The sequence below is a fragment of the Panthera pardus genome, unplaced genomic scaffold (assembly GCF_024362965.1).
Source record: "Panthera pardus isolate Hobbes unplaced genomic scaffold, ASM2436296v1 HiC_scaffold_12, whole genome shotgun sequence".
Classification (NCBI taxonomy): Eukaryota; Metazoa; Chordata; class Mammalia; order Carnivora; family Felidae; genus Panthera; species Panthera pardus.
This window is the reverse complement of record NW_026526677.1, coordinates 108,668,761-108,679,942: the sequence shown is the minus strand read 5'-3', so window position 1 is coordinate 108,679,942 and position 11,182 is coordinate 108,668,761. Positions and strand designations below refer to the sequence as shown.

At 42.4% G+C, this 11,182-nt stretch overlaps 1 long non-coding RNA gene across 1 annotated transcript; it reads right to left on the bottom strand.

Moving 5' to 3' along the window:
* Nucleotides 1-358: 358 nt before the first annotated feature.
* Nucleotides 359-8,666, bottom strand: LOC109278708 (uncharacterized). The gene is made up of 3 exons (XR_008421321.1): nt 6,519-8,666; nt 4,380-4,422; nt 359-2,398 (listed from the first exon to the last, which is right to left on the bottom strand). It is a non-coding gene; the product is annotated as an uncharacterized LOC109278708 (long non-coding RNA).
* Nucleotides 8,667-11,182: the final 2,516 nt, after the last annotated feature.

The window sequence follows — 11,182 nt, the reverse complement described above, 5'->3', positions numbered from 1 at the left end:
TAGTAGATTAACCTCTTAAAAGAAGGGATTCACGATCATTTGCCACTACGTGGATGGAACTGGAGGGTATTATGCTAAGTGAAATTAGTCAGAGAAAGACAAATATCACATGACTTCACTCATATGAGGACTTTAAGACACAGAACAGGTGAACACAAGGGAAGGGAAGCAAAAATAATATAAAACCAGGGAGGGGGACAAAATATAAGAGACTCTTATATATGGAGAACAAACAGAGGGTCGCTGGAGAGGTTGTGGGAGGGGAGATGGGCTAAATGGGTAAGGGGCACTAAGGAGTCTACCCCTGAAATCATTGCTGCACTAAATGCTAACTAACTTGGATGTAAATTTTTAAAATTAATTAGTTAATTAATTTTTAAAAAAGAACACTTAAAAAATAAAATTAAAAGAAAAGAAAAGAAAGGATTCATGGAGACTGGCCCAAGAGCAACATACTCAGAACATATTATCGAAAGCTGGCCACAGCTCTGTTGGTGCGACCTTCACAACTCTGTGACCTTTACCACTCAGGCAAACATCACCACGATTTTTACGTGTCCCACTATTCCAGCTGAGAAACTGACTTTGAGAGAGAAGTTAGGTTGTTTGTGCAATGACACACAGCAAGGTAGAGGCCAAACTAGAACTGCCAGGCTGCTGGTAGTTGTTAGAATGTGGTTACTACACAGGAGTGATACAAGAAGGGGTTATGACTGCAGTTAACTGCCCTGACTACGCCAAGTTTGCGTACATCTTCAACGCTTTGGGAAAACGGTTTGACATTTTTTTTATTAAGGCTGATAATACTAATTCTCTATTCTCCAGCCATTTCACTTCTACTCTAGAAACTCCACGTATACACCAGGATACACAGCCAAGAATATTCACAGCAACATTTTCGTAATATCCCCAAGCTGGAAAAAACTCAGGTGTTCATCAACAGCAGAAAAGATGGTGAATTGGGCTATTTTCATACATTTGAGTGCTCAATAAGATATGTGGATCTCACAAATATAACCCTTGGGCCAAAGAAGAATTTACAAAAGAAACTTAGAATACGACTCCGTTAATACAAAACCCAAAACAAGGAATGTAATCCTATCGTTTAAGAATGTCGAGGGGCGCCTGGCTGGCTCAGTCGGTTAAGTGTCCGACTTCGGCTCAGGTCACGATCTCATGGTTTGTGAGTTCGAGCCCCACGTCAGGCTCCGTGCTGACAGCTCGGAGCCTGGAGCCTGCTTCGGATTCTGTCTCCTTTTCTCTGCCCCTCCCCTGCTCACACTCTGTCTCTCTGTCTCTCAATAATAAATAAACGTTAAAAAAAAAAACTGCTTTAAAAAAAAAGAATGTTGAGATCGATGGTAAAATTATAAAGAAAAGCATGAACAAGATGATCTCAGCAATCAAGGTGGTGATTACCTATGGTAGAGGGCATAAGGGAGAGATGATCAGGAATGGATTTCTGGGGTGTCAGCAATGATCTCTTTCTTGACCTGGGTGACAGTATATAGGTGTCGCTTTATAATTATTGTTCAAATTATGCTTAATGATTCTTTACATTTTTTTCTCAGTAGTCTCTGAATTGATGGGCCACCTCGTATACTTCTTTATTTCCTACAGTTTACCTCTTACTATTTTTTGCACTTTGATGGTGAACTTAAGTATTTGTATTTAAATGAATAAAGCACAAAGAGTTAAGCCGAGAATTTCTAATGAACCCAATTTAATCAACACATATGCTAACAGTAAGAAGCGCACTTGACTTTCACACACATTTATACCAAAGTTAGGCAGAAATTGAGATTAGCAACCTTCCATTTTTCTGCTGTTACCCACAAAGACAATTTTGGCCTCGTAAGTCTTCCCAGGAGTCAAGATCGCACCATATGATCCAAAGTGATTGCCATATGGGTGAAATAAAAACCAGAAAAGCTCTGAATAAACTGACACTGACTTTCTTTGAATGGAGGCTTTGAGAATTAGAAAGGGAGAAAACACATACCAGGAGAGGGAAAAAAAGGAAAGCAAGGATAAATAATACTTTCTACATCTTAAAAAATACTATGTCTAATAGGTATTGCCTGTTTCATTAAGAAATGTAAACATGCCTCTGTGCTTCTCATTTGCAACTTGTACACACACACACACACACACACACACACACACACACACTATGCTAAGTATAAAAATCCTGCTGTCACCTGAGGAGGGTCAAGGACACAAGTGGCTGGGATAGGCTTCTTCTCTTTCTCCAACTTGGGCTCCAACTCCCGCTCGTCTCCCAGGCTCTCTGGAGTCCCGGACTCTGGGCAGGACCTAATGTAGTCTGAGGGAGGTGGCAAGCACTGTGATGTCACTGATGAAACATCTCAGAGGAACAACCTTCAAAGGTTTGAGGCTATTTGTGTTTAGGGGGAATACAGAAATATGTTGACTAAGACTCTATTCCTTTGGCTGCCGATTTGTATTACCCACCCACCCCCCCCGCCCCCCGCCCAGGGACTTAAAGTCCTCTCTTCCAGTTGACTTTAGGTGCAATCGATGTGGATTTTTAATTCATCTTTTGGATCTTCATGAGTATCTCTAACATGTGTTTGAAATCTAATAAACCAAGAGTAATAGACTGATATTAACAGATGGGTGCCGAAATTGGTCGCTCCTCTTACGCAGCATGTGAGGGTGCCAAAATATGACTTCTCTTTACCACCCCCATCCTTAACTATTAGAAATGCGAAGACTTTTCTGTCTTGCACACGCACATCCCAAACCGCACAGGCACCAGAATTCAACAGGCATCTCTGGCTCCTTCAAAACTGACCGTACCCCAGGCGGTGAAACTGATCTCTTCAGTCACCTGCTCTGCATAAGATTCCAGCTAAGCTGTATTTTGGAAGTTTACACATTAATATACAGTTTCATCTGAAACAGCTGTGGAAGCCCTGGTTTATATATCTCTGTCAGTAAACCAATACTGCAGTAAACCCATACTGCAAAACTCAGTCCTTTGGAGAGACCCAGGGGGTAAAAGGAGAGTGCATTGAAATGAGGAAACCATAAGTTATGGAGTCTGTCCTTAAGAAATCGAATTGTATAACTCAAATATAAACACCAATGAAAACTAGGCTGTTAAGATGAGTTTACAGTTAATAGTTCAGATGTCTAGAGGTCCATAGAGCCTCTTGAAATATTTAACTGGACTTGAAAGCATGGGACCCCAGCAATCGTGTTTGCTCAGCAAATCCCTTCTTTATAGATAATAGAGCAAATGCCCCTCTGAATTCCCAGTTAGGGTCAATCGAAATAATGCATCCCCAGAAGACTTATCAAGCAAAATTCTTCGTGTGGTTGGGTTCAGAGTCAAATCTCACCCCACTGTTTCTCCTACTCCAGAGACGTTACTAAAAGAAAGACTTTCCATTCCATTTCTTCATTTTCAACACAAACTCAATGCTAGGTAATGTTAATACAATATTCTGTCACCACATGCCTTGTAAAAAGATAGCTTGGTGAAGTGACAGTATATAATAATTACAGTGCAATCGAACATTGGCAATTATCTGTTGCCATCTGGCAAACCTCTTGAATGTAGTCAGATTTCTGTCTTTTGCCTCCAAGCCCTTGCCAGATCGTTTCAAATGCTGGGAGTGTTTTCTCAGTCACCAAGCCACACCCATACCTTTTTTTGACCACTCAAAATTATTTTGGGGGCAATTAAAAAGTTATATATTTATTATAGAAAAATTGAAAATATTAAATCATAAAGAAAATTTGTATCGGCCACTAATCTCACCATCCAAAGGGGTGGGGGGGAATCCTCTCTACTACTCTTTATTCACATTCAGGCTGCACAGATACAATCTCAAATTCCCCAAGATATTTTTGGTAAAGGAATCTGATACTTGAAAAACCTGTATCTTTTTTGATGCATGTAGAATCAAGTTCATACTATACGATGTATTTGGTTTTGTGCTTAGGGGACAAGCATTTATTTTTTTACATTATTCAACACAGAATTAGCTCTACAATATGTAAAACATTAAATACAATGGGGAAATGTTAACATATTCCAGAACAGCTCACCAACACTGTCATTTTGGTCGAACTGGTCACTTTCAATGTAACTTGGAGGGATAATCCTACCACTTAATAATGAGTCAGTTCAATTTGTTTACTTGGTTGTCCCATTTAAGTTTATCCAATTTATACCAGGGACGACTATGCCCAGTACATTGACAAATTCCCGGATAGAGCCTGCAGAAGCTTCTGCATATTAGTGGCTTATCCTGTGATGTCATCAGAGACTGGGGTTACGTTGAGAATTTAGCTTGTTATTAGTTTGACCTAATCTCTCCAGAAAAATATGCAAGCCACCCAGTTACCTGGCACGTATTCAAATGCCTAAGGATCTAGAGATCTTCAGATCTGTTAAAAAAAAAAAAAAAATCAACATTACTGCCTCTCATTTAAGAAACTGAAAGTAACAAGATTTCAAACCTCAGTGCCAAAGCAAATGCATCCCTTTCAACCAACCTTCCTTAAAGTCTGCTGATATTTTCCTTTCTATGAGCAACCCCCTTGATTTGACAGCATTCATATGCCATATCAACTTGCTTTCAAGGTGTTGCTCTGCTCATCAACAAGAAGACGTATTTAGAAATCTTTGACATTATCTCTATGCCTATTACTGTAGACTTTAGCCAAGGGCCAAAAACGTCAACTGAATAATATTCACCTTGACACTGATACCAACGATCTAATTAGCATTTATGTCCCCTCTGCCCGCTCACCACCAGCATACTTTCTTAGGTGTAAAACAGTACTCTTTGAGAGTTAATGTTGAGTTCTTGTGCCTGGTTAGCAGCTCACCTAGCTTGTTCAATTTATTCCCCATTTCCATCCACCTTTTTAGTTTGGAAAGTAAAAAGTGAACACCTCATGTCAGTCCATGAGTTTTGTGTCAAGTCTATGACACAATGGGAAAAAATCAGTAAGAAATCAGTAAGGCCTGATGAAAGGTGATAAGCTCTTAACACATCATGGTAATGAATATGATGATGACGGTGTCTTTCTCACCTTCACATCTTCACATCCAGCTCGTCATGGAGCTGCTCAGAAGGAAAGAAACCACTCTCTGCTATTCTTTTTCATTATCCCAAATACCTAAGTACAAGCCCAGAGAAAGAGGAAACCCTATTTTTGAAGTTCTGTCCGTGTCCTGAAAAAAGTAATGATTATTATCTGTATTCTTTTTTAAAATTTTTTAAATGTTTATTTATTTATTTTGAGAGAGAAAGTGTGTGTGTGTGTGTGTGTGTGTGTGTGTGTGTGCGCGCAAGCAGAGGAGAGCCAGAGGGAGGGAGAGAGAGAATCCCAAGTAGGTTCAGCACTATCAGCACAGAGCCCGATGTGGGACTTGAACCCATGAACTGTGAGATCATGACCTGAGATGAAATCAAGAGTCAGACGCTAACCGGCTGAGCCACTCAGACCTCCTCTTTATTATCTGTATTCTTAAACACTTGTGGTACATGTGTGATTTTTGTCTCACTAACTGGATTTTCACCTCAAAGTCAGGGATAGTTTCTTGTATTTATTTGTTCTCTAGCCACGCATCGAACCCACAAAGTATCATAATAGATGCTCCAGAATGTAGAGCAAGGGGCTCAGCCCAAGCCTCCGTCATATCACATCTCCTACTGAGACTGGACATGTCTGAGCATGTCCAGCAAACATGAGTGGAGGAGGCTGAGGTCAAGGTCAAATCTACTCCAAAGGATCTAGACACCGCCTGGGATAGAACACTCCTCTGAAGGGAGGTGGTCAAGAAGATACGTGTGTTTCGGCAACAGGGAGAATAGTCATTCCACCGCACATAACACAGATTCGCTGGTCCCATGAGAAGCAGATGCCAAGACGGGACTAAACGTGCAGAAGAAAAATATATTAGGGGAAATGCCTGGGAGAGAAAATACAGAGGGAGGAGGGGAAACTGAGAGAGTCATCAAACAGCAAGAGAAAGAGACAGGGAAAAAGGGAAGGGAGGTTGGGTAGAAGCATGTCAGATACTAGAGAATCTATCTATCTATCTATCTATCTATCTGTAGAGATACTACAGAACTATCCAGTTCTCAGGATAGTTTGAGCAGGCTATTAGGAAGCCTCAGGTCACAGTGGTGCGTCAGAGACGGTCCCCGTCTCCCGGGGAGGAGTCAGCCTTCGTATCCCCCCCACCATGCTTATAACTGACTGGGAGCAGCCCATGGCAGGCATAGCTTCTGTTTAAAATGTGATTTTGATTTCGGAGCACAGCAGCTGGGGTCCACCTCAGTGATGTCGCTGTGGTGAGAGGCACATTCTCGCGGCCACTGTGCCCACATACTTCCCATCCTGCTTCACTACAGCTCAGAGTCCGGGTCCTAGCCGAGAGAGAGGGCCACGCGTGAAAACCCCGTAACTCTTTTAACAATTTAACCTCCACCGTGTGTGGCGCTGAACGGGACAGAGAGATTCTCACGGACCTCGGCACCTCCGGGGAACCGGCAGTGTTCCTTCCTTCCAGTGTCACAGAGCCTGGCCGGAGCAGCAATACCAACGGAGGCTTAACCTGCAGTTTGCATTAAGTGGTGCAGGCCTCAGTAGCAAATAATAGCGGAGAGCAGCTCAAGCCGAAAGAGCAGGAGAATTGCAGGCGCTGCGGTAGCCAACAGGACTTGTGCATGGGTACATATGAGCCACCTCCTCAAGTTGCTGGAAATAATCGGGAGGAACATTACAGGGGCAGGCAGTCTTGCATAACAGGCGGGAGCGAGAGCCAGGCAACTAGGTATTCGTCCTTTTTATAATAACCCATTTTAAGTCCTGGGTTGGTGAGGCGACACCTGTTAACATCATTTGACTTGGAACCAATTAAATTCCTCTTCTCTGGAACAAGTATATTTCTGCTCTATAATAAGATTCTGCAAGCAAACAGCTTTCTCTCAGCACATTAAACATAGCAACCAGGGAGAAAAAAAGAAGCAGCCAAAAATGTGTTTACTACTAGGCTAATACCATCTGCCCTCCGAACACTCCCAGATTTCAGATTGGCTTTGATATTTTTCTGACGGGAAATAAGAATTCAGCAGTCTTTTGATGTGTTGTTACTGAGCCCTTTGGGGAGACCAGCCAGACACGCCTACTCGAAACCTTCTGTTTCCTGGTGAACCTGACAGAGGATTTCACCGAATCTCTTTGGAGAACCTGTCAGTCACACTAACACAATTGCAATTTCAACACGAAGAACGAGGATCAGACAAAATTGCTTGTTCTCTGTGAACGAGTCCGTTTTGGCTCTCGCCGTGGCTGTTACGGCAGAGAGAACAAGGTCATGAAGAATCATGAAAATCCGACTCCGCTCTCTGTAAAGGCAACGATAAAACCGAAGCGCCTAGTTTGCAGAAATGTGGAAGATTAGCTGGAGGCAAACTACCGGCCAGGTTTCCTTTTGGATGAGGGACGTACTATCTCTGGGAGCCATTGGGCTCTTGTTCTAGAGCCTGGGGAGTAACCTAACCTCTTACACTTTTACAGTAAGCGACGTAAAGTCGCCAGGGACTCATATTCTGGGAATTTGAGCAGCTTATCTGGGAGAAAGTGGTTCAGGCCTAGTCTCTTCAGTTCGCATTTTGCTGGTTCTCGCCCTCATTTGTCACTGTAAAGAGACAAGGGGGCCCCCACACCTCAGGCCAATTTTACCTGTGTCCTCATGGGGGTACCCCTTTAGCGCTAACGAAAAGCCAGCCAGCTAACATTTTCTCCTTCTTCTATTCTGCCCCTCTTCCGCTAGATGCTACAGCACTCCCCTTACATGTCACTGAGTCCACTTACATGCCACTCCCACTGACTACGAACTCAAACGGAAGACGTGCCTGCCACTTCCCATATGGACGAATGCCTCTCCCAGGCATCACCGTGGCTAGCCTTATCTTGTGCCTCCAAGATGCCCTTCCTCTGCAGCCACCTCGGCTGGGTGCCGCAGATTTTGACCATGGCAGAGTTACACTGGCTTCTGGAGCAAAATGAGGAGGGGCAGGGAGGAAGCGTGTCTCTTTCTGTGTGTTCCACCCTGTTGAGGAATACCACAGGAGCACCTCCTTGCTCTCATGCCACGGTCTTCCCAGACAGGAGTTCTGGGGGAAGTTCGGCCAGGGACTACGTGGAAGTAAGAGGCATCCTGTTATCTCGGACTCACTTCTTCCCTTCCACCACTAACGTGTGATACCAAACTCACCTTCTCTTAGAGGGAATTCTCTCTCTCGGGAGTTGGCTAAGTTCCCAGGGCAAATCGACCCCATCAGGCCTCCTCTATCGGTAAGTAAGACGCGTACTGACGTATCTGGGGATGCGGCACCACACGGCTCAGGCTCAAGCTCAGGCCATACACCACCAGCATCCTGTGCTTCCTACCAATTGTCTTTCCACCGAGGTCGGAGTGGAAATTGCCTTTTCTGCACTCCAGAAGGCGAGCATACTATTTTGTGTGTCAGCGGCTTCCTGTCGCTCCCAGATGAAGTTTGAAATCTTCAGCTGCAGAGACAAGATCCTACTGTGGTCGAGCTTCTACACTTACTGCTGCCATCCTCTGCAACAAACCCCAACTTGTCAGCACTTCAGACGTTCTGTGTGTGTGAGTGCCATTCCCTTTGATTAGGACATCCTTCCTCTCTTCCCTCAACACTGCCTACTTTTGTTTGATGATCAACAATACTATTGGATTCAAACATTACATTCCCTGATCTTTAAGGCTGGGATCCATGCTGCCCTATATACTACTAATTCCACTCTTTTGTTAGCATTGACCTTCTTGTCCATCTCCCCAGCTTAAGAACAGAGATTGGCTCTCTCACCCCATAGACCCAGTGCCTAGTCAGGTAGTGCAAAGAATGCAGTGGGCACCCCACAGAAGTTTGTTGAATAAAAGTATGTCTGGGGGCACCTGGGTGGCTCATTCGGTTGGGCATCTGACTCTTGATATTGGCTCGGGTCATGATCTCACGGTTCATGGGATCAAGCCCCACATTGGACTCTGCACTGACAGGGCAAAGCCTGCTTCAGATTCTCTCTCTCCTCCTCTCTCTGCCACTCCCCCACTCATGTGCTCTGTCTCTGTCTGTCTGTCTGTCTCTCTCTCTCTCTCTCAAAAATAAATAAATAAATAAACTTTAAAAAAAAAAGAACCACTGGGACCTCATCAAGATAAAAAGCTTCTGACAGCAAAGGAAACAATCAACAAAACTAAAAGGCAACCAAGAGAATGGGAGAAGATATTTGCAAATGACATAATGGGCAAAGGGTTAGTATCCAAAATCTGTAAAGAACTTATCAAACTCAATACCCGGAAAACAAATAATCAGGTGAAGAAATAGGCAGAAGACATGAATAGACACTTTTCCAAAGAAGATATCCAGATGGCTAACAGACACATGAAAAGATGCTCAATATCGCTCATCATCAGGGAAATACAAATCAAAACCACACTGAGGTACCACCTCACACCGGTCAGAGTGGCTAAAATTAACAAGTCAAGAAACAACAGACGTTGGTGAGGATGTGGAGAAAGGAGAACCCTCTTGCAGAGTTGGTGGGAATGCAAACTGGTGCAGCCGTTCTGGAGAACAGTGTGGAGGTTCCTCAAAAAATTAAAAATAGAATTCTCTATGACCCAGCAATAGGACTGCTAGGTATTTACCCAAGGGATACAGGAGTGCTGATGCATAGGGGCACTTGTACCCCAATGTTTATAGCAGCACTTTCAACAATAGCCAAACTATGGAAAGAACCTAAATGTCCATCAACTGGCAAATGGATAAAGAAGATGTGGCTTATATACACAATGGAATACTACTCAGCAATGAAAAAGAATGACATGTTGCCATTTGCAGCAACATGGATGGAACTGGAGGGTATTATGCTAAGTGAAATAAATCCATCAGAGAAAAACAGATTACCATATGTTTTCACTCATGTGGAATGTGAGAAACTTAACAGGAGACCATGGGCGAAGGGAAGGGAAAAAAAATAGTTACAAACAGAGAAGGAGGCAAACAATAAGAGACTCTTTTGTTTGTTTTCCGTTTTTTTGTTTGCTTTGTTTTATGTGTTTCTCTTTGTAAGAGACTCTTAAACACAGAGAACAAACTAAGGGTTGATGGGGAAGGGCGGAGGGAGGGGGAAATGGGTGATGGGCCTTGAGGAGGGCACTTGTTGGGATGGGCACTGGGTGTTAAATGTAACTGATGAATCATGGGAATCTACTCCCGAAGCCAAGAGCACACTGTATACGCTGTATGTTAGCTAACTTAACAATAAATTATATTTTAAAAAATAAAAATAAAAATAATAACATCCAGTTGTTTTTGAATGTGATTATATATATTCTTTAATATTTTATCTCATTCCTATGCATTTAGAACAGAAGGTGGAGATTTCTGCATGTACTCGTTCTGTCATGCTAACCCAGAAATGTTGCTTCTATTTTTAAAATAAATTATTACTGAAGTAAACAACAAAAACTAAACTTTTAAGCACCTAAAAATCAAGAAACATGAACCTCATTCCCTAACCCTGAGGTAGGAAGGTAGGTGAATCTTTTTGTTTTTTCCAATTCTCTCATTATGCTTCAAATCATCATGTGGACAATTGTGATAATATCTGTCATCACATTGACATCTAGTACATTCAACATATCTGGTTTCTTCAATGTGCTTGAGACTCACAAAATTCCTGGAGGAATAAATACAGGTTGTATTATTATCTCCATTTTTCAAATGAGGAAAAGTAAATGAGCCACACAAGTAGTTAAATGGTCAACCCAGGGTGGAGTCTTTACCCTTTATATATAAAAGCAATGTTTATGGTCATTCAAAGATGCATATTCCAGATCAAGTGCCCATTTCACCAAGTAAATCTCAAACTTTTAGAAAACATTTGTCAACAAAATTCACACTGAAAAAAATGTTTTAATGGCTTTAAATGAATTATATAACATTAACAAATATTTGAAAAATACTAAGGAGTGTCACGTATCCAGTCCATAGGCTCTGCGTGGTATGAATAAGAATTCAAAAACATTGGTGGTAACTCTATGGCACCCAGGCACTGATCCAATCTACATCAAGGGAACATCCTTAGTCCCTTAAAGTTT